Source organism: Schistocerca cancellata, chromosome 4 (genome assembly GCF_023864275.1).
Source record: "Schistocerca cancellata isolate TAMUIC-IGC-003103 chromosome 4, iqSchCanc2.1, whole genome shotgun sequence".
Taxonomy (NCBI): Eukaryota; Metazoa; Arthropoda; class Insecta; order Orthoptera; family Acrididae; genus Schistocerca; species Schistocerca cancellata.
The window spans coordinates 835,131,512-835,157,297 of record NC_064629.1 but is presented as its reverse complement, the minus strand read 5'-3'; the positions used below and the strand labels follow the sequence as shown (position 1 = coordinate 835,157,297).

At 44.2% G+C, this 25,786-nt stretch overlaps 1 protein-coding gene across 6 annotated transcripts in view; it reads right to left on the bottom strand.

The window, feature by feature from the left end:
• Positions 1–25,786, bottom strand: part of LOC126184907 (organic cation transporter protein) — a 396,150-nt gene that overhangs the window by 311,568 nt on the left and 58,796 nt on the right. The gene's annotated exons all lie outside the window — the stretch shown is intronic.

Here is a 25,786-nt window from a genome sequence, read left to right as displayed (position 1 = left end):
GGTGTCTCATTATGCATCTACATTTGGTTGGCTGGCAGAATTTCGCAATATCCAGACTTGTGGAGCATTCAGATTTTGGACTGCATGGGTCCCTAAAGATAGCCATGCTCGTCGTTAGGGTTACAGTCGACAACGTTTGGCCACCACACGAGAGGATCGTCGTATTGTGCACCCCTTCTCATGGACTCCTTGCAACATTCTGTGATAGCCTGCACCATTTATCGGGGACTAGGAGCAACCGGACTATGGAATTACCGTCCAATGCGTAAGCTGCCGTTAACACCACAACACATACGGTTACTTGTGGGAAGGTGAACTACTTAGCCAAGATCACTTGTAAACAATCTTTATTATGGATTAAGCGGTTTCGGTAAGCGTTGTTTCCATCTTCAGATCTGCGAATGCATTCATACAGTGTGAAATTACACAGAGATAAAATTACGTATAACAGCAGGTGCTTGTGTGAACGAAAATAAATTACATCATACCTCGATAAAAGGTCACCTACATGAGCTGTACAAATACTCATTCTAAAACATTGCCAGGTACGTGGGGGAGAGATGAACGACGCATCCTCAAGTCAAGGTCAAAACCGCAGCGTACAAAGTAATTCTCCAAATGCTCGTGTCCCACACCATACACTACTGTGTACTTCATTGCAGTCAGAGCACCGCTAGACTATCATGTGGTGGCCGGTAATGGTAGGAAAACTGGCAACTGGCACCGACAGTGTCGCTAGTGTATTCACTTACTTCTTACTTAAACTTATTTATGCATTTTAATTATCGCACAATTTCTGTTCCGGGTCGATAAAGATTTCTGAACACTTTTTTTAAATTATTGTAAAATAGTTATTAAAACAGAGGTTAAAAGTTATTATTATTACGTTCACTTGCAAAAGTGCGTCTATGTAGAAGCTGCTTTAAAACTTGGTGCAATTTCCACAAAATGATATACAATAAATTGTTATATGACAACATTTTGTGAGTTATAAAAATCTGCAGACGTAATTGTACAATTATCAACATTATAAAATTGTAAAAAAGTAAATTTACAAGCTGAGCTTCCGCTGTATCATTTGGATAGCAAACTACCCTGCGGATGACAACCTAAGTAATGACCACGTGTGTAAATTATAAAATAATTACAATGATAGTGGATAACACACTTAATTCACATAGTAACAACAGTTAGATGATGTGACCGCCCATATCAGACTCACGATCTGTGGTTACATTGCGTCCCAGGGCTCTACTACTTGAAAAATATAGACTCACCACGACGATGTTAATGGATAGGCTAAAGTCAATGAGCTAACAACATATTAAACAAATACGAAATTTAAAAAAAACTTTAAGAGGTAAACAAATTAAAGTCACGCGTAATATGCACGACACCCCCACAAAATGCTCGTTTGCTATATTCTGTTAAGAGTATCTCCTGTGGCGTTTTCATCTGTACCAACAAATGATGATGAAGATAAATACAGTTCACCGGGAGATAACAGAATGTAGTAAACGAGCATTTAATGGGGGTATAATGCGTGTTACGCGTGAATTTAATTTATTCAATTTATTCACCTCTTAGAGGTTTTTTTTTTTACAATCGGATTGGACAACTAGGATCACGTTAACAACTTCAGTTCCTCTTCTTCCTTTGTTGTTGTTTGTTATTTTTCAAGAATTCCCTCATTTTCTCCCCATGAAGTCTCTTCCTTTCTTCTGTCCATGTTGTTCCCGATTTTTTATTTCTTCTGCTTTGAAAGCCTTCCAAATTTAGTATTCTGTTTTAAAACTGTTTCTTTCTGCTATTTCTGATTCTTTGATGTTGTTTCTTTCAAGATCTTTTCTTACTTCTGTAATCCATGCTATTGTCGATTTCTTCTTCCAGAAATATAGGAATATTTGTTTTATTAGTCTATTTCCATCCATTCGGTAGAGATGTCCAAAAAAGGTTAATCTTCGTTTGGCCATTACTTCAGATATTTTTTCTATATTTTTGTAGATCTCCTCACTACTTCTTATTTTCCAACCATCTGTAGTTTTCATTGCACCCATTATTTTTCTAATAATCCTTCTTTCCAGTACCTCTAGTTTGTCCATCTTATAGTTCATCGTTAGGCATTTTATGTTTATCACATTTGTTTAGTGTGTTGTTAACTAATTGACTTTAGCCTAGCCATTAATATCACCGTGGTGAGTCTATGTTTATCCCTGGAGTACAATGTAGCCACAGATCGTGACTATGAAATGGGGGTCGCATCGTCTAACTGTTGTTATTACGTGTGTTAACTGTGTTATCCAGTATCACTAGTTGCATACGTGGTAATTACTTAGGTTGTCATCCGCATTGTAGATTGCTATGCAAATGACACAGAGAAAGCCCATCTTGTAGCTTTACTTTTGCATGTTTTTTTATAATTTGGTAATGTTAATAATTTACCGTTATCTCTGCAGATTTTTATAAATTACAAAATATTGTCATATAGCAATTTATTGTATATGAGTTTGTGGAAATTGCACCAAGCTGTAAAGAAGCTTCTACATAGGCGCGCTTTTGCAAGTGAGCGTAATAATAATAATTTTTAGCTCCTGTTTTCATAGCTATTTTACAGAATTTTTTTTAAAAAAGTGTCTAGGAATCTTTTATTGACGCGGAACAGGAATTGTGCGATAACTGAAATGCATAAATAACTTTAAGTAAGAAGTACGTGAATATACCAGCTTCACCTGTAGGTGCCAATTGCCAATTTTCCGACCAGTACCGGCCACCACCTAATAGTTCAGCGGTGCTCTGACTGCAATGAAGTACGCAGCAGTGTGTGGCTTGGGACTCGAGCATTTGGCGAATTACTCTGAATATTGTGGTTTTAACCTTGACTTGCCGATGCATCGTTCATCTCGTCCCTCGTATACCTGGCAATGTTTTAGAGTGAGTATTTATACAGCTGGTACAGGAGAAATGTAATAACCTATTATCGAGGTATGCTGTAACACGGTGTTGGTATAACAAGCACCTCCTAATTACTTAATTTTATCTCTTTATAATTTAACGTTGTATGAATACATTCACAGATCTGAAGATGGTAACCATGCTCACTGAAACCGACAATAAAGGTTGTGCACAAGATACGTTGGCCCAGAAGGTCACCTTCCCTCAAGGAATTATTACAGATCGCCCCTTAGCACTCAAGATGAGTAAAATAGCAAACGGCTACGTTTGGAGTGGTGGCGTAACCACGAAGTGTCGACTACTGCTGTCCGCAGCTCGTGGTCTCGCGGTCGCGTTCTCGTTTTCCGAGCACGGGGTCCCGGGTTCGATTCCCGACGGGGTCAGGGATTTTTCACCTGCCTCGATATGACTGAGTGTTTGTGTACTCCTTATCATTTCCATAGAAGTGGCGAGATTGGGTTGAGCAAAGGTTGGGAATTTGTACGGGCGCTGATAACCGCGTAGTTGAGCGCCCCACAAACCAAGCATTATCATAATCATCATCGGCTTCTGATGAATGGCGTTGCATTCTGTTCAGCAACGAATCGTCTTCGTGCGCTACCCCGTATATCCATCGTCGGTGAGCGTGGCAGTGACCTGAGGACTGGTTTCATCTTTTCACCGTTTAGAAGAAGCACAGCGCTGTTACGCCTGGTGTCACAGTCTGAGGAGCCATTGGATATGTCTTTACTTCACGAATGGTACGAGGCAACCCTGACGGCACGGTCGCACTTCACGGACATCTTGCGACATAATCCGTGTCATGCGACAGTATTGTGGCCCATTTTTTAGCAGAAGAGTGAGCGTCCACAAATGGCGCGTTTCTCTGTGAACTGTCTGCGGTATGTTGAGCTACTCCTGTGGCCAGTAAGATACCCAGAATTCCCAGATATGTTCCCTTTTGAACATGTTTGTAAGCCAGTGTCTAGGATATCAAAGGCCAGTTACAAAAGTTGCGGTCCGCAGCTCGTGGTCGTGCGGTAGCGTTCTCGCTTCCCACGCCCGGGTTCCCGGGTCCGATTCCCGGCGCGGTCAGGGATTTTCTCTGCCTCGTGATGACTGGGTGTTGTGTGCTGTCCTTAGGTTAGTTAGGTTTAAGTAGTTCTAAGTTCTAGGGGACTGATGACCACAGATGTTAAGTCCCATAGTGCTCAGAGCCATTCGAACCTTTTTTTTTTTTTTTTTACAAAAGTTGCGGGCCATCGCAACTCTGGAGATGATACGATGGCATTACAACACCTTTGTTCAATGGATCAGTGCATGCGTGCAATCCAGAATAGGCCATATTGGTAAGTCCGCTCATGCTACCAAGTTCTTTGTCAAAAAATGGTTCAAATGGCTCTCAGCACGGGACTTAACATCTGAGGTCATCAGTCCCCTAGAACTTAGAACTACTTAAACCGAGCTAACCTAAGGACATAACACACATCCATGCCCGAGGCAGGATTCGCACCTGCGACCGTAGAGGTCGCGCGGTTCCAGACTGAAGCGCCTAGAACAGCTCGGCCACATCGGCCGGCCCTTTGTCAACTTGGTTCGATTTTTCAATCACTGACATAACATCACATACCATGTCAATATGTGAAGTTTCACTTCGTTTCCTCCTCTCCTTCTGGGGGCTTGACTTTTTGTTTCAAGTAGAGTACTGTCTGCGCTCAGTCATTTTATGAACCTACGAATAGAGTAAAAGACGGAATCAAAGGCAAAGATACTGTGATTAAACTGATATTTCTTCCACTACAAGTGTTAACTGCTAATCTAATACCTGATATGAAATCTGTGTGTTTATAATGATCTACTAAACTTTGTATCAGTGTTCGGAGTCATATTAGCTGCCAGCACATAAGTATGGGGTGGAGCAAATACAAGTGGCCCGGACGAGTAGATACGATTGGACGTCAGTGTATCCATATAAGGACACGCCGTGACTCGCACACCAAGTGTGCGCCCGCCACGTGACCGACATCGGATCAGAGCGCAGTTTGGGCTGTGTCAGTGTGAGTGGAGCAGTCCAAAGGGGAAGATGGTATTCACTACAGTGCAACGGGTGTTCGTTGTGGAAAGTTATGTGACAACAAAGTCATGGAAACGGTGTGGTTAGTTGTTTGCTGAGAAGTTTAATGGTGTCAAGGTGCCAACAAAGAGTGCCATGAAATGCATAGTTCGAAAATGGCATCAGACAGGATCTATTTTGAACAAGTCAAAAAACATTCCGAAACATGCCCGCACACCACCAAATGTGGCTACAGTTCACCGAAAAATGCTTCAGAGCCCTACCAAATCAACATGACGCCTGTCGCAAGAGATTGTGGTATGACGTCCATCATGCTGACGAATATTCCAACTGGACTGCACATGCATTCCTACCGTGTGTCTGTGTTCGTGCATTAAGGCCAGCAGGTGCTCCTCAGCACATTTAGTTTTGTGAGTGGCTGTTCATTGGGATAATAGTGAATTTTTTGGACATGGTTCTGTTCTGTATGTCTGATGAAGCCTGGTTTCATCTGACTGGTTATGTTAACTCACAGAATCACAGGTACTGGGTAGCGAAGAATCCGCATAACTTCCAAAAAACACCATTTCATGATCAGAAGGTTGAGGTTTGGTGTGCAGTATCTGCACACTGCATTGTTGGTAGCATCTTCTTTCATCAGGCATTGACTTCGATGCGTTAGATTGCAAACATTCTGAAACCATCAACGGAGGAGGAAAAGACCAACAGTTACTTCCAACAGGATGGAGCAACTGCCCATCAGCCTGCCGAACCTTGGAGCACATTTACACAATCTTCACGCCTGAGAGTTGTTATCAGAGGTCAGTCTGGTCGCGGCCCTAGCTGGCCACCCAGGTCACCTGATCTGTCAGCCTGCGATTACTTTGTGCGTGGAGCCCTCAAGTCTAAGGTGTATCGTAACAACTCCTAGAGTCTTTAAGAACTGCAATAGAACATTTCGGATGAGACTGCAGCAATTCCAGCATTCTAGCTTCGATCCGCCTTGAGCAATTTGCTGACCATGGCCCAAAAGTGCCATGAGATGAATGGTCGTAGCCAGGTTAGCACAGTATTTCCTTTCCTTTGCTGTGTTTCTCTGTATCCTGGTACTCTGTTCTCGGGCCACTTTTATTTGCCCCACCCTGTACTTCATCCCATTCTTTCACTAACTTGCGTAAACAAAGAACAATACACTGAAATCGTAGAATCACTTGATGAATTTTTGTATTTGGGGCACTTGGACATGACTAGATGGATAAAACTAGAAATAAATACAAGAGCAGAAAAGAGCCCCGATTGCCTTAGTAAACTAAATTGAGTTTTTAAAAATCTTATTGTGTGTCTAAAACGGCAAGCTTACCAGCAGTGAGTGTTGCCAGTTTTAACTTACGGCAGTGAGACATGGGTTTTCAACACGATAACTGTTCAAAACCTCGAGGTCGCTCAGCGAGTAATTGAGTAATGGATGTTGGGAATTGCTAGGTGAAACAGTACAACAAATTAATGAATTAGGAAACAGAGTGTAAGACATAATTACGATTGTAATCCAAATGTAGTGGAGATGGAAGGGTCATGTAGCTGCGCGAATGTATGGTAGACACATCAAGGACTTCTTTACAAGATTCCAATAAATAGTAAAAGATCGTGACGAGGATCTAATGGAAGGTACGATACGATACGATGTCGTATTTATCCCCCGACACCGAGCAAGTGACTTTCAAGTAAAATGTCTCCTCTGTACAGATTATAGACACATGACTGACGACACGTGGAAGTTTGGCTCTGGCCGTGAGTTGTGCTCAGATGGCCAAATGGTCCCTCTGTAAAAAAAAACTGAGTGAACGGATCAACAAAGAGCCTGAATGGGTGTCATGGGACGTCTGCCCCAAGCAAATACAACGAACAATATAGAACAAAAAGAGATCAACAATAAAAGATAAAGGTAAGGCGGCCGCTGGTGATAATCGGGAAATCCGGGTTCGATTCCCAGTCGGCCACAAATTTTCATTGTCGTCATTCCTTTATACAGCTAATGGTTGTCCATAATGTCTAATGGAAGGTAGTTTGATTACATTAAAAAATATGCAGGAGCAACAGGGATTCGTATGGCTCAAGATCACACTGCATGGAAAAGTGTGGAGGAGGCCTATCCACGGTCTAAGGCGCTGCAGCCATGGACTGCGTGGCTGATCCCGGCGGAGGTTCGAGTCCTTCGGGCATGGGTCTGTGTGTTTGTCCTTAGAATAATTCAGGTTAAGTAGTGTGTAAGCTTAGGGACTGATGACCTTAGCAGTTAAGTCCCAAAAGATTTCACACACGTTTGAACGTTTAGGCCTATCCAGCAGAGCATATGATGAGGGAAATAGCACTGAAATAATTGTTACAGGCGTAATTGTCAGTAATACGCTCCCATCTCTCAGTATATTTTTACTTAATTAATAAATAGCTCAATACCGAAGTTGTAGCTCATGCCATAGCTGACAAATGCGCATGTAAACTAGTAACCAACGTGAAGAGCGAAGGAGGGTCGCGTCATAGAAGTCACGAATGATTCGTGCTAGCGTTGTCCCCGTGTGAACACCCTGTGACTGCGACATTTGATGTGCCTGTGAATGGCTCCACAGAATTCAGTATGCCCAGATAAACAGAATGCAATACATTATACATCGCCACGTTTAGTTTAGTCAGAGCATAGGGACGTGGTCTAGGATAATAGTACGTAATATATCGCAGAGGGGATAAAATGAAACTGGCACGAGAAAAAAATGTTATGCACCTTAAGAAAGCAACACAATTTACATCATCCACACATTAAATATTTTCTGGGCCAGTTCTATTTTGCCCAGCCTGTATAAAATAAAATTTAAGTAACATGAGAGTGTTAATTTTTGGCAGTCACAGCTTGATTATACACTCCTGGAAATTGAAATAAGAACACCGTGAATTCATTGTCCCAGGAAGGGGAAACTTTATTGACACATTACTGGGGTCAGATACATCACGTGATCACACTGACAGAACCACAGGCACATACACAGGCAACAGAGCATGCACAATGTCGGCACTAGTACAGTGTATATCCACCTTTCGCAGCAATGCAGGCTGCTATTCTCCCATGGAGACGATCGTAGAGATGCTGGATGTAGTCCTGTGGAACGGCTTGCCATGCCATTTCCACCTGGCGCCTCAGTTGGACCAGCGTTCGTGCTGGACGTGCAGACAGCGTGAGACGACGCTTCATCCAGTCCCAAACATGCTCAATGGGGGACAGATCCGGAGATCTTGCTGGCCAGGGTAGTTGACTTACACCTTCTAGAGCACGTTGGGTGGCACGGGATACATGCGGACGTGCATTGTCCTGTTGGAACAGCAAGTTCCCTTGCCGGTCTAGGAATGGTAGAACGATGGGTTCGATGACGGTTTGGATGTACCGTGCACTATTCAGTGTCCCCTCGACGATCACCAGTGGTGTACGGCCAGTGTAGGAGATCGCTCCCCACACCATGATGCCGGGTGTTGGCCCTGTGTGCCTCAGTCGTATGCAGTCCTGATTGTGGCGCTCACCTGCACGGCGCCAAACACGCATACGACCATCATTGGCACCAAGGCAGAAGCGACTCTCATCGCTGAAGACGACACGCCTCCATTCGTCCCTCCATTCACGCCTGTCGCGACACCACTGGAGGCGGGCTGCACGATGTTGGGGCGTGAGCGGAAGACGGCCTAACGGTGTGCGGGACCGTAGCCCAGCTTCATGGAGACGGTTGCGAATGGTCCTCGCCGATACCCCAGGAGCAACAGTGTCCCTAATTTGCTGGGAAGTGGCGGTGCGGTCCCCTACGGCACTGCGTAGGATCCTACGGTCTTGGCGTGCATCCGTGCGTCGCTGCGGTCCGGTCCCAGGTCGACGGGCACGTGCACCTTCCGCCGACCACTGGCGACAACATCGATGTACTGTGGAGACCTCACGCCCCACGTGTTGAGCAATTCGGCGGTACGTCCACCCGGCCTCCCGCATGCCCACTATACGCCCTCGCTCAAAGTCCGTCAACTGCACATACGGTTCACGTCCACGCTGTCGCGGCATGCTACCAGTGTTAAAGACTGCGATGGAGCTCCGTATGCCACGGCAAACTGGCTGACACTGACGGCGGCGGTGCACAAATGCTGCGCAGCTAGCGCCATTCGACGGCCAACACCGCGGTTCCTGGTGTGTCCGCTGTGCCGTGCGTGTGATCATTGCTTGTACAGCCCTCTCGCAGTGTCCGGAGCAAGTATGGTGGGTCTGACACACCGGTGTCAATGTGTTCTTTTTTCCATTTCCAGGAGTGTAGTTACAGGGTGTCCAGAAAAGGGTTCCCTGATTTCAAAATTAAATATCTCCAAAACAAAGATCGATAGAGGAATGCAGTAAACGGTATGTTTATTGTGAAAGCTGTAAGAAGTTTAGACAGCAGTTTGAAATAATAGTTACAAAAGCTGCTAACGGATGGCGCTGTACGCTGTACAGTTCATATCAGCATACATAAGTGAAATAATCGTATGAAAACAATCTTTGCAAACAATCACATCACAATGTTTTCAAAATGTTCACCATTGGCACTACAGAGGTGGCGCAAACGATGAATGAAATTCGCCATCACATTTCGTAGTGTCTCAACCGAAATGGATTCACATGCCACAGAGATCGCCGATTCAAGCTCTTCCAGCGTGGCGGGATGCTTCGGATAGACCATGTCTTTCAGTGTAGCCCACAAAAAAAAAGTCACAGGGAGTCAAATCCGGCGAATATGGAGGCCAATCCATGCCTGCACCAGTAAATTTGGGATATTCCAAAGAAATGACTCGATTCCCGAAGTATTCCTCAAGAAAGCAAAACACTCGTTCGGGCTCCATCTTGCATAAACCTGGTCGATCCTCTAACGCTTGCTGTGTGGCGACAAATTGTTCCAAAATTGCAACGTAACGTGCACCAGTGACCGTTTCTCGAATGAAAAAGGGGCCAATAATGCCTCTGCTGCATACTGCAGCCCACACAGTAACTTTAGGAGAATACAGGGGTTTCGCTTCACACCAATATGGCTTTTCGGAATCCCAAAATCGCCAGTTCTGCTTATTCACGTAACCATTCAGGTGGAAGTGTGCTTCATCTGTAAACCAGATGCAGCCAACATCAAATCCTTCACTATCAATCATTGTGAGCATCTGATTAGCAAAGGCAACCCTTTGTTGCACAGCTCGTACGGGTATGGCCTGGTGCGTTTGAATATTGAATGAAAACATGTGTAGGCTCTTTCTCAGTATTTTCTGCGTGCTAGAACGCTTCAAACCAGTCTCAGATGCAATTCTACGGACGGATGACATTGGATTTCGCTGAATAATTCCAGAAACTGTGGCGATATTTTCAGGCGTAACTGCGGTTTGCTTGCGTCCAACATGCCCCACTAGATCATCAGTTACGCTGCCTGTTCGTTGAAATTTTGCGAAGAGCGTACGAATGGTTTTCACATCGGGTCCTTTTGGGACATTAAATCGTGCTTGAAAACTTCGCCTTGTTACCGTAGGACTCTCTTCTAACCTGTGGTACTCTAGCACCAGAAAAACGCGTTGTTCAATGGAGTACATGGTATTAATCTCTTCCTTCGGTACGCTAACCTTCTTTCACGTTTCAATAGTGGAACTGATCGCTCTGGGCTTAGGATCACTATTTATACTAGGCATTACGTATGGCGACTACAGCGCCATCTGTTAGCAGCTTTTGTAACTATTATTTCAAACTGCTGTTTAAACTTCTTACAGCTTTCGCAATAAACATACCGTTTACTGCATTCCTCTATCGATCTTTGTTTTCGAGATATTTAATTCTGAAATCAGGGAGTTCTTTTCTGGACACCCTGTAGATCTCTGTAGGGATAAAAGAAATACTACCACTTCCGTGGGCCCTTTACGCAGCGTACACTAGTTCGATTGTTCCTAGTCTCCGACCAATGGTGTAGGATGACAGACAATGTTGCAGGTAGTCCATTAGTTGTTCTCGTATAGTGGGCGCAGATATGCAGCGGTACGATGTTCTTGGTGCACAATACGACGATCGTTCCTTGTGATAGCCAAACGTGACAACAAATATATCTCGCCTCATGTTTCCATACAGGCTAACATTGGGCCACTGTCACATACGAATGCCCCCACAAATCTGGATATTGCACGATTCGACTAGCTGACCAATTGGAGACCCACATTTAGACCATTTGCAAACTCTGTCAGGTGTTGATAACCGTGTCTCACGCGAATAAATGGCATCTACATATCCCTCATAGTGATCATTCAACATCTGAAGTTGTTAACGCCCCTTATACACTGAAGAGCCAAGGAAACTGGTTACACCTGCCTAATATCGTGTAGGGCCCCCGCGTGCACGCAAAAGTGCCGCAACACGGCGTGGTATGGACTCGAATAATGTCTGAAGTAGTGCTGGATGAAACTAACACCATGAATCATGCAGGACTGTCCATAAATCCGTAAGCGTATGAGGGGGTAGAGACCACTTCTGAACAGCACGTTGCAAGGCATCCCAGATATGCTCAATTATGTTCATATCTGGGGAGTTTGGTGGCCAGCGGAAGTATTTAAACTCCGAAGAGTGTTCCTGGAGCCACTCTATAGCAATTCTGGACGTGTGGGGTGTCGCATTGTCCTGCAGGAAAGCCAAAGTCCGCCGGAATGCACAATGGACATAAATGGATGCAGATGATCAAACAGAATGTTTACGTACATGTCACCTATCAGAGTCCTATCTAGACTTATCAGGGGTCCCATATCACTCCAACTGCACACGCTCCACACTATTACAGAGCCTCCACCAGCTTGAACAATCCCCTATTGACATGCAGGGTCCATGGATTCATGAAGTTGTCTCCATACCCGTTCACGTCCATCCGCTCGATACAATTTGAAACGAGGCTCGTCCGACCAGGCAACATGTTTCCAGTCCAGGCGAGACGTACATCTTTGTGTCGTGCAGTCATCAAGGATACACGAGTGGGCCTTCGGCTCCGAAAGCCCACATCGATAATGTTCCGTTGAATAGTTCGCACGCTGACACTTGTTGATGGCCCAGCATTGAAATCTGCAGCAATTTGCGCAAGGGTTGCACTTTTGTCACGTTGAACGATTCTCTACAGTCGTCGTTGGTCCCGTTCTTCAGGATCTTTTTCGGCCGCAGCGATGTCGGAGATTCAACGTTTTACCGGATTCCTGATATTCACGGTACACTCGTGAAGTGGTTGCACGGGAAAATCCCCACTCCATTGCTACGTCGGACATGCTATGCCGTATCGTTCGTGCGCCGACTACGACACCACGTTCAAACTCACTTAAATCTTGATAACCTACCATTGTAGCAGCACTAACTGATCTAACAACTGCGCCAGACACTTGTTGTTTTATACAGCCGTTGCCAGCCGCAGCACCGTATTCTACCTTTTTACATATCTCTGTATTTCAATACGCATGCCTTTGGCGCTTCAGTGTATATCCCAACACGCCTGGGAACAGCGCTAACCACGAACAACACTCACCTACTCTGGTGGACGCTCCACTTGTCATAGAGAATTGTAAGCATAATCATTTACATGGCCGCCTATCATGTGTATGTGTACGATGCGATATTCACAACCGACCATATCTTCTAGGTGCCACATTTTTATCACACAGTTTATTTAAGATGATAACAAAACGAGAAGGTGGTTCAAATGGCTCTGAGCACTATGGGACTTAACATCTATGGTCATCAGTCCCCTAGAACTTAGAACTACTTAAACCTAACTAACCTAAGGACATCACACAACACCCAGTCATCACGAGGCAGAGAAAACCCCTGACCCCGCCGGGAATTGAACCCGGGAACCCGGGCGTGGGAAGCGAGAACGCTACCGCACGACCACGAGCTGCGGACAACGAGAAGATGATCTGTTGTTTGAGATACAGAAGAAGACATACTCTGCAAAATTCAGTTAGGATTAGTCTTCGTGTATCTTCTGTAGAAGTTCTTATGCAACGTAAAAATTATCCACCAGTTTACGAGAAATGTGTAATCTACATGATGTTCTGAAGCTAGTGGTTCAAATTAATACAGGAGATAGAGAATATCAAAAACAAATATACTTCGATGAGCAACACACGGTCTCTGAAATTAGATTGTAATTAAAATTAGTTACTGGTTCAGAGGTAACCTGTTGTGTCGGTATCGCTGACTGGGTATGTGTACTGACATTCAAAACTGCTCTGTGTACGGATGATTGGCTCTGAGGTCTGCTTGGAAACACACCGAATCATTCGCAAGTATGACCCCCTTGTGACAACGGTGAGTTCCTTGTAAACAAACGGATTCAGTCGCAATCGTTACCGCCTTGTGACAACAACGGTGAACTCCGAGCGGTTTGCATATGCTGAAATGGCTGACATGAATCTGGTATACGGGTCTGTGAATGGAAATGGACTAGCTGCAGTGAGAGAGTATAGATAACAAAAAATGGTTCAAATGGCTCTGAGCACTATGGACTTAACATCAGAGGTCAGCAATCCCCTAGAACTTAGAACTACTTAAACCTAAGGACACCACACACATCCATGCCCGAGGCAGGATTCGAACCAGCGACTGTAGCAGTCACGCGGTTCCGGACTGAAGCGCCCAGAACCGCTCGGCCACCGAGGGCAGCAGTATAGATAGCACTTTCCACAACTCTGCATCGATTGCTACGTGAAACTGGCACTTTTCATGCAAGTATGCATGATACAGGTCCGAATGGAACTGTGGGAACACCTGAAATGGAAGGCGGGATTCGTTGACATGTTGATAACACGCCATCTACAAGTACACGATGTATTGCACACATCCTTGGCGTCAGACGTAGCCTTGTGTGTGGAATGTGTTACACGACCAGCAGCTTTATCCTTCCTATCTTCAGCGCGTGGCAGTACTAACACCTGAAGATTTTCCACAACGCCTGCAGTCCTCATAATGGTTTTTACAACACACTGCCTTGCACCCCTTATTTCCGGCCGGAGTCACGTACACCGGAAAGTCATTGTTTACTTGTGTAGGTTGTTTCAGTATCCACAATTCGCATGTTTGAGGACATGGGACGTGAGGTACTCGACCTCGTCCTCATCAACGGCGATTCGGTGTTAATGTGTGGCTCGACATTCTCAGTGATAGGCTGGTTGGATCATACATGCTTCCATTCCCCCACGACGGACACAGAGGCTGCATTTTCGTGGAACATGTGTTGCCTGAGTTGCTGGAGGATGTACCTCTAAATGTTAGACAAATATGTACTTCCAGCGCGATAGAGTGCCAGTTCATTTCAGCATTGCTGTGAGAAATAATCTGACAGCCACCTTCGGGAATCGATGGATCGGCCAAGGTGGCCCTGTGGTCTGGCCACCCAAGTCAATGGCCCGACGATGTACTGCGTGCATACAGGCAAATGGTCGCGCATTCGAACAGTTCCTGTGAATGCCACTACTATGATTAGCACGCTAAATTACCTTCGTGTAAATCGTCCTTAGTATGGGAAACTACCGTGAGCGAGTACGTGTACCATAAATATATTTGTTTTTATGCTCTCTACCTCCTGTATTAACTTGAACGAATGGTTTCGGAACATCCTGTATAAGTTTCACGAAGGGGGGAATTTGAGAGAGAAACGTTTTAGAAATTGTTTACTTTTATTTAAATTTGAGTTTCCAATAAGTGAAATGGCCTTTGTGTTATAAGAGTCGAACCTGGGGCCCCGACTTGCAGAACGGGTGCACTAAGACCCAAGCTATGCCACTTCAAATATGCATGACGTTTATTGTTGATAATAAGTTTTTGAAATTAATACAAAACTACTACACCGTGAAACCAAGTTAAATCGCTTTTCTCTTACAGCAGTTAAAATTATTAATCCGTTATTTACATTCCCCCAAATAGAGGCTAGGCTAGCAGCGGACTTGTTATCGCTCTTCAGTCATCGAATAAAACAATCAAAAATAAATGAAAATATAATTTCAAACAGAAAAACGATTATTTCAGGATTGAGAGAGGAGACGGTGATTGATGTCTGTGATCTTGAAATAGTGATGATGGTAATGGTGTGGGCTCCATGCGATATTTGATACGTAAAAGATTTGGATGTAGCTACTACCGAACAGGAAGTGCTATGGGAAACAGTAGTGAAGTGTGGAGGCTTCTACACTACTGGCCATTAAAATTGCTACACCAAGAAGAAATGCAGATGATAAACGCGTATTCATTGGACAAATATATTCTACTAGAACTGACATTTTCACGCAATTTGGGTGCATAGATCCTGATAAATCAGTACCCAGAGCAACCACCTCTGGCCGTAATAACGGCCTTGATACGCCTGGGCATTGAGTCAAACAGAGCTTGGATGGCGTGTACAGGTACAGCTGCCCATGCAGCTTCAACACGATACCACAGTTCATCAAGAGTAATGACTGGCGTATTGTGACGAGCGAGCTGCTCGGCCACCACTGACCAGACGTTTTCAGTTGGTAAGAGATCTGGAGAATGTGCTGGCCAGGGCAGCAGTCGAACATTTTCTATATCCAGAAAGGCCCGTACAGGACCTGCAACATGCGGTCGTGCATTATCCTGCTGAAATGTAGGGTTTCGCAGGGATCGAATGAAGGGTAGAGCCACGCGTCGTAACACATCTTAAATGTAACGTCCACTGTTCAAAGTACCGTCAATGCTAACATGAGGTGACCGAGACGTGTAACCAATGGCACCCCAAATCATCACGCAGGGTGATACGCCAGTATGGCGATGACGGATACACGCATCCAATGTGCGTTCACCGCGATGTCGCCAAACACGGATGCGACCATCATGGTGCTGTAAACAGAACCTGGATTCATCCGAAAAAAATGACGTTTCGCCATTCGTGCACCCAGCTTCGTCTTTGAGTACACCATCGCAAGCGCTCCTGTCTGTGATGCAGCGTCAAGTGTAACCACAGCCATGGTCTCCGACCTGATAGTCCATGCTGCTGCAAACGTCGTCGAACTGTTCGTGCAGATGGTTGTTGGCTTGCAAACGTCCCCATCTGTTGACTCAGGGATCGAGACGTGGCTGAACGATCCGTTACAACCATGCGGATAAGATGCCTGTCATCTCGACTGCTAGTGGTACGAGGCCGTTGGGATCCAGCACGGCGTTCCGTATTACCCTCCTGAACCCACCGATTCCATATTCTGCTGACAGTCATTGGATCTCGACCAACGCGAGCAGCAATGTCGCGATACGATAAACCGCAATCGCGATAGGCTACAATGCGACCTTTATCAAAGTCGGAAACGTGATGGTACGCATTTCTCCTCCTTACACGAGGCATCACAACAACGTTTCAACAGGCAACGCCGGTCAACTGCTGTTTGTGTATGAGAAATCGGTTGGAAACTTTCCTTATGTCAGCACGTTGCAGGTGTCGCCACCGGCGCCAAGCTTGTGTGAATGCTCTGAAAAGCTAATCATTTGCATATCACAGCATCTTCTTCCTGTCGGTTAAATTTCGCGTCTGTAGCACGTCATCTTCGTGGTGTAGCAATTTTAATGGCCAGTAGTGTATTAATCCGTTATTTACATTCCCCCCAAATAGGGGCTAGGCTGGCAGCGGACTTGTTATCGCTCTTCAGTCAATGAATAAAACAATTAAAAATAAATGAAAATATATTTTCAAAAAGAAAAACGATTATTTCAGGATTGAGAGAGGTGACGGTGATTGATGTCTGTGATCTTGAAATAGTGATGATGGTAATGGTGTGGGCTCCCTGTGATATTTGATACGTAAACGATTTGGATGTAGCTACTACCGAACAGGAAGTGCTATAGGAAACGGCAGTGAAGCGTGGAGGCTTCTAGTACGAGAGGCGCGACAGGAAGAGAAGAATAACGCGTCTCAGCCTCCCTGGGTGCATTGCTGGGAGATCGCAGCACCGCGTCTCTTTGACAGGCGTATGAACCAGGTCTAAACTGCACCCAGCAGCAAACCAATATTTGTGACCAATCCATGTCATATCATCATTGTATGCTTTTCATCCCAGTTACAGCGAAAGTAAAACTTATCTGATTACCCTACAGATAGCTTTTGTTACTTTATTTGTCCTCCACATACGATTCAATTCTCTGTTTTAGTGAACCAATAAATTTCTTCATTTATGTACCTCGTCAGTAAACATTTGAACGCCACTGTTGAGAAATTTATATTTGATATCGTTAACGAAGAAGTTTGCGCTTGTTTTATAGACTGGCAGAATGCCTTCGACAGAGTCAATTGGAATATATTGATGAACATCCTTAAGGAAATAGGAATCAACTGGAGAGATCGGAGACTTATAAGGAACTTGTACCTGGGACAAAGGGTAAAGGTACGACTGAACTATGGAGAAACGAACAGTGTGGAAATAGGAAGGGGAGTGAGACAAGGATGTTGTCTGTCGCCAAGTCACTTCAACCTGTATGGAGAAATGCTGGCGAGAGAAGCGCTGAAAGGATGCGGAAACTTCCAAGTAGGAGGACGTCTCATCAACACCATCAAGTATGGAGACGAACTGGTAGTGCTCGCCAAAAATCAGAGACAGCTACAACACACGATGAACAATTTGGTGGAAACGGGGAAACGGGAAGAAAATTCGGCATGGAAATCAACATCGAAAAATCAAAAGCGATGCGCGTAACAAAACGTGAGAAACGCTTGAAGATAACTGTTGACAATCGGGAACTGGAAAATGTGAATCAGTTCGTACCTGGGAAGTTTTATCACGAAGGATGCCCACTGCACCAACGAAATCCGAGCAAGAATCTCCATGGTCAAAGCTGCTTTCAACAAGAAGAGGGCTCTGCTGACCAGCAAGTTGAGTTTGGCATTGAGGAAAAAAACTGATAAAGTGCTACATTTGGAGCACTGCACTGTATGGAGCAGAGACATGGACCACGAGAAAGAAGGAGAAAAAATACTTAGAGAGCTTTGAAATGTGGTACTGGAGGAGAATGGAAAAGATAAAGTGGACAGATCGCAAAAAAAACGACGATGTACTGCGAAGAGTAGGAGAGATGTATTCTGCGTACAATTCTTCAGAGTAAGGCCAACTGGATTTGATATGTACTTAGACACGAGGGACTCATACACGATGTCATCGAAGGGAAACTCAGAGGAAACGCAGGACGAGGAAGAATAAGAATTCAACATCTGGACGACATGAAAGGTGGAAGGAGATACAACAGACTGAAGGAAGAAGCTGAAGACAGGGAACAGTGGAATCAGATATTTTCCGTACGAAGACATGGACCTGCCACTAGGCAGAATACTACATAATAATAATAATAACTCTTATACGGTCTGCTAATCACCTCAGCCATCTGGTCGACACGAATCAATTCTTTCAAGTAAAAAGTGACTTGAGACTGTTGCTAACATTACTCGCAGATATGATGAGAAATACATCTTACACAGACCTTTTTTTCTTCAATAACTACAGAATACTGAAAAGGTGCCCTTCCGATTTTCAGGAAGCTGTATCCACTGCAAGCGACTAGCGCGCCTACCAGGCAGGATGTTACGAAAAATGAGATAGCGTCACCGCAGAGCTTGCCTCGCTCTCGATACTTTACGAGGTCAGGCACTATCATTCTACGTATTTATCTTCTGTCTAAAATCAGGACTGAAAATAGTGCACATGCACGTTCCCTCTTTTGCTGCCAATCTCAGCTACTTTTCATTGAAAGTTTCACATGCATGGGTATTATTTTGCTCCGCAATATCAGATTCAGTGTCACTTACCAAATCTCGTTTTTACGCCGCGTCAGTGATTCTAATCACAAGCGCGGAGGTATCGTCCGCACTGGAATGTTCCCGGTTTTCTTTCTGTTTTATGCTTCATTCTGAGACAGAACGCAGTTCTTTTTCTTAGAGATTCTGCCATATTAGAACCTTCAAAAGTCAGATTTGGCATTTAACTTGCAGCAACATCAAACCTAATCTTGACAAAGTATCAACCTTGTGCTAAGATTCATTACTAATTCTTACTTGTGCACTTAGCTAAACAGAAAATTGCAGCAACGTTTGAATGTAGCATTAATGAGTGCCAACTGGAGCCAGTCAAATCAATAGACACACTGTATGTGATAGGACAGCCACATAGTATGGTCCTCAGAGACTGCAGTTTTCTTGCAATGGATATTGCTTACAAATCACTAGTACAATCAAGACTGCAATACTGTAAGTGCACCGCAACTGAACGCTTCGCGCGGCGATTGCAGGAAGCAAATGCGAGGGCTTTCACAGTACTAAATGAGCAGTGTTACTTGGTCTTTCTCATGAGGGTGCTGGGAGTGCATAAATAGGTAGAGGTCGGACAGTGTAGACGTGCTTCTTCTCACTACCAATCTTTGTTAGCAAACAATGATATTCGCAGTAGCATTGTACAGGTTTTTTTTTTATTTAAGCAACAATGTTCCAGTTTTGACTATGTAAAATCGCGTATGCGATGGTTACTTCCTTGTGTTACCCCTGCTTTCGTAGAAACACGGATGTATGTTTGTTGTAAGTGCTACCTGCCCTGCGATAATAGTGTATATGGGAGTCGGAGATGGCTTGTATCAGCTCCCTGCACCTGCGCGCTAAGTGTCAAGTTTTGAGGTTGGATCAAGAAGTAATACGTCCTGTGTCATAAAATATTTATTAATAAACACACGCATCGTAATTAGTACATATCATAGCCTGAACTGTCCTCTACACAACACTGTCGTTTAACATCGTCACCATGCATTCGTACATCGTTGAACCCAAGCATCAAAAACAGTTTGTAAAAATTCAGCCTTTTGTTTCTTGACACATCATTTTAATGCTGCTTTAATCTGAACCACGAAGAGAGTGTGTGGGTCCTTTGTGATGGGCAGCACCAGTGGGCAGCGACACGTGAAGAAGTTTGGTAACAGAGAAACGTACATTGCAGATAAACCGCGCAGGGGCCAGCCGACATCATCAGTCATAGATGCCAATCGAGAACGTTCTGAGGAAGTGATTCCAGGAGGCAGATGCGTTATAACTCACAATCAACAGCGAAACATAGGCTTTTAAGCCGGCCGGAGTGGCCGTGCGGTTCTAGGCGCTACAGTCTGGAGCCGAGCGACCGCTTCGGTCGCACGTTCGAATCCTGCCTCGGGCATGGATGTGTGTGATGTCCTTAGGTTAGTTAGGTTTAATTAGTTCTAAGTTCTAGGCGACTGATGACCTCAGAAGTTAAGTCGCATAGTGCACAGAGCCATTTGAACCTAGGCTTTTAAAATCATGGATCAAGAAGCAAAACCCTACATTTTTCCAGACTGGTTTGATGGCAGGGTTCAACGATGTCGCAAATGTGTACAAATGCATAGTGTTGTGTAGAGGACGGTTCAGGCAATGTTCTGTATTAATTCCGCTGTTATATGTCCATTATTAACACCTTTGCAATATGCTCCCAGCATCTCCTGGGCAAACTGGTAAGTTACAGTGCGCATTTAGTATACTGAAATGTGTTGTATCGGGTCATAATAACAGTGGAAATAGAGCTTATGCAGATAAGAGCAATGCGAATGGTCATTTGGTCATTTTTCTTGCAGCAGATTTTAACAGAACTGCATTAAAATCTGAAATAGTAGACGCATCAATAAAAATGCCTTCAATGTGGTAGTGTGATACGAATGCATTCGCAAAGCAAAGTGTCCTCCTCCACAATCAGTCACTTGCCAGAATCAGTAAATGGACGTGAGATTAAAGTAGAATAGTATTTCATAGTGAGCACAACAGCCAAAAAATTATGTATAAAAATGACATTTTCCCACATGAACAGTGCTATTTATTAATACCCTTTCTCAGTTACAATACTATTTTCGGCTTTCCATTTTCGAATGTGTACCTGTATAAAAACCAGGAGACGTTACCGCCTCGGAGCACGAACACAGTATTGCAAACGTAACGCAACAGAAACATAATTTGCCAGTGCCAAATGTCATTTGCATGAAAAAGGCAGTGAGTTCATATACTGTGCTACTGTTTGTGATGTTTTACATGTTATATTGTTCGTGATGGTTTGACAACTAGTTGACACAAAGATGTAACGCTGACCAAAGAAGAAAACTCAGGATAGACTAATTTCAAAGGTCTATGCATATATAATCATTTGTATACCTAAATAAAGGGTAAAGTCTCTGGCGCTAGCCCATAACTGGGCTATTGACCTGACTGCAGCCTCGCGATCGCGCGCGTGCGCACACGCACACATACACACAAGGTAAAGAACGTCAATGCTCATTTGATGCAAGGCTGAGTGGACGTGGCGTCGTCCTGGAGGGACTGGAACGAGGAAAAATCCCCACTTCTACCCGAGATTGAATCTACGACCTCCAGGGCTGGAGTCCGCTACAGCGCGTACCTAAATGAAAACTACTAAAAACTGACAACAAAATTTAAAAAATAAAAACAAAAATATTAAAAAGTTCTGAATGTGAAAAATGAACATACTGGAAAATCTAAAAGTTTCTCTCAAATAATTGACAATTTAAATAAACCTGTCAGTGCAAAAACTGCAAATAGAAATGATACTTTCTTTTTTTCTGTGAGCAGAATGTGTGTAAAATTTTCGAGGATACTTTTGTCTTGCAGATCAGTTTGCTCGTTGACGAGTCCACCTCATGGATTTAAAAGTGACTACCAATTTCGACCTCTTCTGAACACGGTAATTGTTTCAGGACGTATGTTTGTTGTGTACGAAAAGCAGCGGAAAGGCACTTACACTATTTTCATGAGGCTTTTTGTGTTCATTTAAAACGAACCCGATATTTCCTTCTGGTCTACCATGTCACAATCGTCGCTGTCAGTTGTGTGTATGTACGATGTATTTAACGGTTCCATTATATGGATGGCTCATAGTATGTTACTTTAATATTGTTTTCGATGCGAAACCAAATTCTGATTTTCGACTTGTATTCTTTGGTCAGAACTATATTTTTTAACATTTTTCTCGCTGAGTATCTACCAAACCATCACGAACATTTTTCTCACTGAGTATGTACCAAGCCATCACGAACAGTATAATTCGTAAAACATCACGAATGATAGCATATCGTGTGAATTTGCTTCAATTTAATACAATGGCACCTTGTTTTAAGTAACTATATACACCTGTAAGTTGTATTGACATCATTTTTTTGTTTATTTATTTACAACATGCTGCATTACAATCTTTGCAATACTACTTGTATGTATTGTGTGTATGCGGTGTGCCGGCCGAAGTGGCCGAGCGGTTATAGGCGCTACAGTCTTGAACCGCGCGACCGCTACGGTCGCAGGTTCGAATCCTGCCTGGGGTATGCATGTGTGTGATGTCCTTAGGTTAGTTAGGTTTAAGTAGTTTTAAGTTCTAGGGGACTGATGACCTCAGCAGTTAAGTCCCATAGTGCTCAGAGCCATTTGTATGCGATGTAATGTTTGTGTTGTATGATGATGATGATAGAAAGGAGAGGGTGAAACTCAGTGCCAGCACATAGCCTACTATTCGCGAATAGCAACATGGGGGTGGCATAGCTTAACGATCTCATCCTAAGGATGGATCACCATCAACAGTGTCATATGTCCTCACCAGATGAGACGTTTCGGAAAGGTTTGCTATTTAAAACAGAACACTGGCGCAAAATCTGGCAATCGGGAACTTTACGCCACTACCTCACCTCCTCTTGCCGGCCAAATACTGGCAGTGAAAACTGTTTCCACCACTACGATTCGAACCGGCTTATCCGTGCGTCGAGTGCCCCCTCCTAACTGTGCGTTAGCGACGTTGGCTACGGAGGCGGATTATGTGTTCTCGTTTCGTGGCGGTAATGCCCTGTGCTTTTTATTCAGATAAACGCTCGCGATAGTTAAAACTGAAAGTATTTGTGTAGCGAAAAAGAGATCGTAATAAATACCGTCTGAAGGAAAATATGTCTCCCTCATTCGGAAATAAAGGACTCCGTCTTCAGGCCACAAGTGGCCCATCGGGACCATCCGACCGCCGTGTCATCCTCAGCTGAGGATGCGGATAGGAGGGGCGTGTGGTCAGCACACCGCACTCCCGGTCGTTATGATGGTTTTCATTGACCGGAGCCGCTACTATTCGGTCGAGTAGCTCCTCAATTGGCATCACGAGGCTGAGTGCACCCAGAAAAATGGCAACAGCGTATGGCGGCGTGGATGCTCACCCATCCAAGTGCGGGCCACGCCCGACAGCACTTAACTTCAGTGATCTGACGGGAACCGATGTATCCACTGCGGAAAGGCCGTTGCCTCATTCGGAAATAGGCCGTACAAAATTCTCGGTTCCGAGAGTACTCCAACACAAGAATAATATAACGTTGAAAGTAATAAGTGCTATTAGTACGATGCAAGAACTTCTAGATTATGGACGGAGTACAAATGCGTGGTCGTTGTAAGACAGTGGTTATACTGCTTAACAAGCAGACGCCGGCGCTGAGAATGGTGTTTGTCGCAGTGGGGCGGCGCGCGTATTCATGCTTTCCTGCATCTCACAGCACTACCTTTCCTGTTTTTCGCCATGGGATGGCGGTGGTTCAAATGGTTCCAGACTAAAGCGCCTAGAACCGCTCGGCCACCCCCGCCGGCTGATGGCGGTCCTATTCAAACGCCCTAGCCTACTATTTTAATACACTGACCTTATATTTTGAAAGTCCGTTCTTTTAAAACAACGGGAGATCACAGAAAATAATATTGCATTAACTTCATCACAAATTGTGTGTTATCTCATTCGTTCAGAAAGCTCTCTTGTCGAAGGATCACACAAAATTGTATTCACTGCTGTCCGTTACTCCTGCTTGATAGGTGTCGACATTGAAAATCCTGTCAGTGATCATGATGCAGTCGTAACAACAATGAGTAGTGAAGTACAGAGGACAATTAAAAAAAGTAGAAAAGTTTACAAACTCAATAAACTAGATAACGAAGCAGTATTTTCATACCTCAATGGGAACTCGAGACATTTAGGACTGGGTAAGAGAATGTAGAGGAGCTGTAGTTCTAGTTTAGGTGAATAGTTGACAAAGCACTGGACCGAATTGTAACTAGTACAACAATTCGTGATAGAAGGAGCCCTCCAAGGTATACAGTCTCTGTTTATAAACTTCTAAAGCAGCGAAAGAAGACATCATGAAACTACCAAAAGGTGTTGTAACGAATATTTATTTCTAGACAACATATTTCGGTCAAGCGATCATCTTCAAGACACGGATTAACACTGCATCAAGCTTAAGTAAGATTCCTTGACATCAAATACATAATTGACTTTCTAATTGCACCACCTGTCGCAACACTAGCATCTGTTATCTTACACATTCCATCAGTCACCAATTGCAAAAATCGATAGTGTATTACAGCATTCAACACACTGCTTGACCAAAGTCCTACCACGAATTGACAACTGAATCAACTTATTGTTCTAAAGAAACAGCGGCTGTTAGGTGTAAAACAAAGCATAAGGTTCAAATGGATCTGAGCACTATGGGACTTAACATCTTAGGTCATCAGTCCCCTAGAACTTAAAACTACTTACTCCTAACTAACCTAAGGACAGCACACAACACCCAGTCATCACGAGGCAGACAAAATCCCTGACCCCGCCGGGAATCGAACCCGGGAACCCGGGCGTGGGAAGCGAGAACGCTACCGCACGACCACGAGCTGCGGACAAAGCATAAGGCCATAGATAGATAGATAGATAGATAGCTACTACAGTAGCAGAATATTATCGACGGATCTCTCACAAAACCCAAAATCATGTGTAAGGGCTACTAGTTGTCCAGACATTTATGGACGAGACAGGATCTTAAACTGAGAACAGTAAATCGAGAACAGAAATTCTGAACTCCATTTTCAAATGTTCCAAGTGTGTTAGGAACAGTGATTAATTCCTTATGAGGGATTCTGAGATGAAAATAATGAAATTAAAATAAACTAGTTTTCCGGAGTGGACTCTGTGGATGTTCTACAGCCCCTCTGAATTGCTTCTGTATAGACTGTGAAGATAACACTATGTTAAACAGCAGCTCGCACAGAGCCACACATTCAATCGTTTTCCACCAAATCCCACCCGTGAATTAATTTACAAACTACCCTTTGCATGTAACATACACTGGCCAATTGTAAACTTTGTACTCTTTCCTCATTCATAGCGATGAGCGTGCCATATTATACTGCTACCAGCCTATCGAAACAACAGGCACGCCAGTTCCGTGGAAGTCATGGTGACCCATTTAGTTGACTGCAAAGAGCTACTGCTCTTTGACTTTCCGGAACACGGCGCCGCAATTAACGTACAGAGGTATATCGACACTTTGCTAAAATTGAGGCACGCCGTTAATCCCAAACGTCCAGGAATGTTGTCGAATAGCATCATTCTGTTGCAGGATAATATCCGCCCACCGGTTGCCAAGGTTGTTTCGACTACGATGCAGAAGTTTCGCTGGGGAACCCTTATACATCCTCCATACAGTCCTGATCTCTCCCCGTACGATTTCAATATTTTTGGAGCAGTGAAGAAAGACATTCGTTGCCGCCGATTTACTTCGGACAAAGAGGTGAACGCCTGCGTACAATCATGGTTCTCTAGGCAACCGCAAACACTTTTCCATGAAGGAAAAAATGGTTCAAATGACTCTGAGCACTATGGGACTTAACATCTGAGGTCATCAGTCCCCTAGAACGT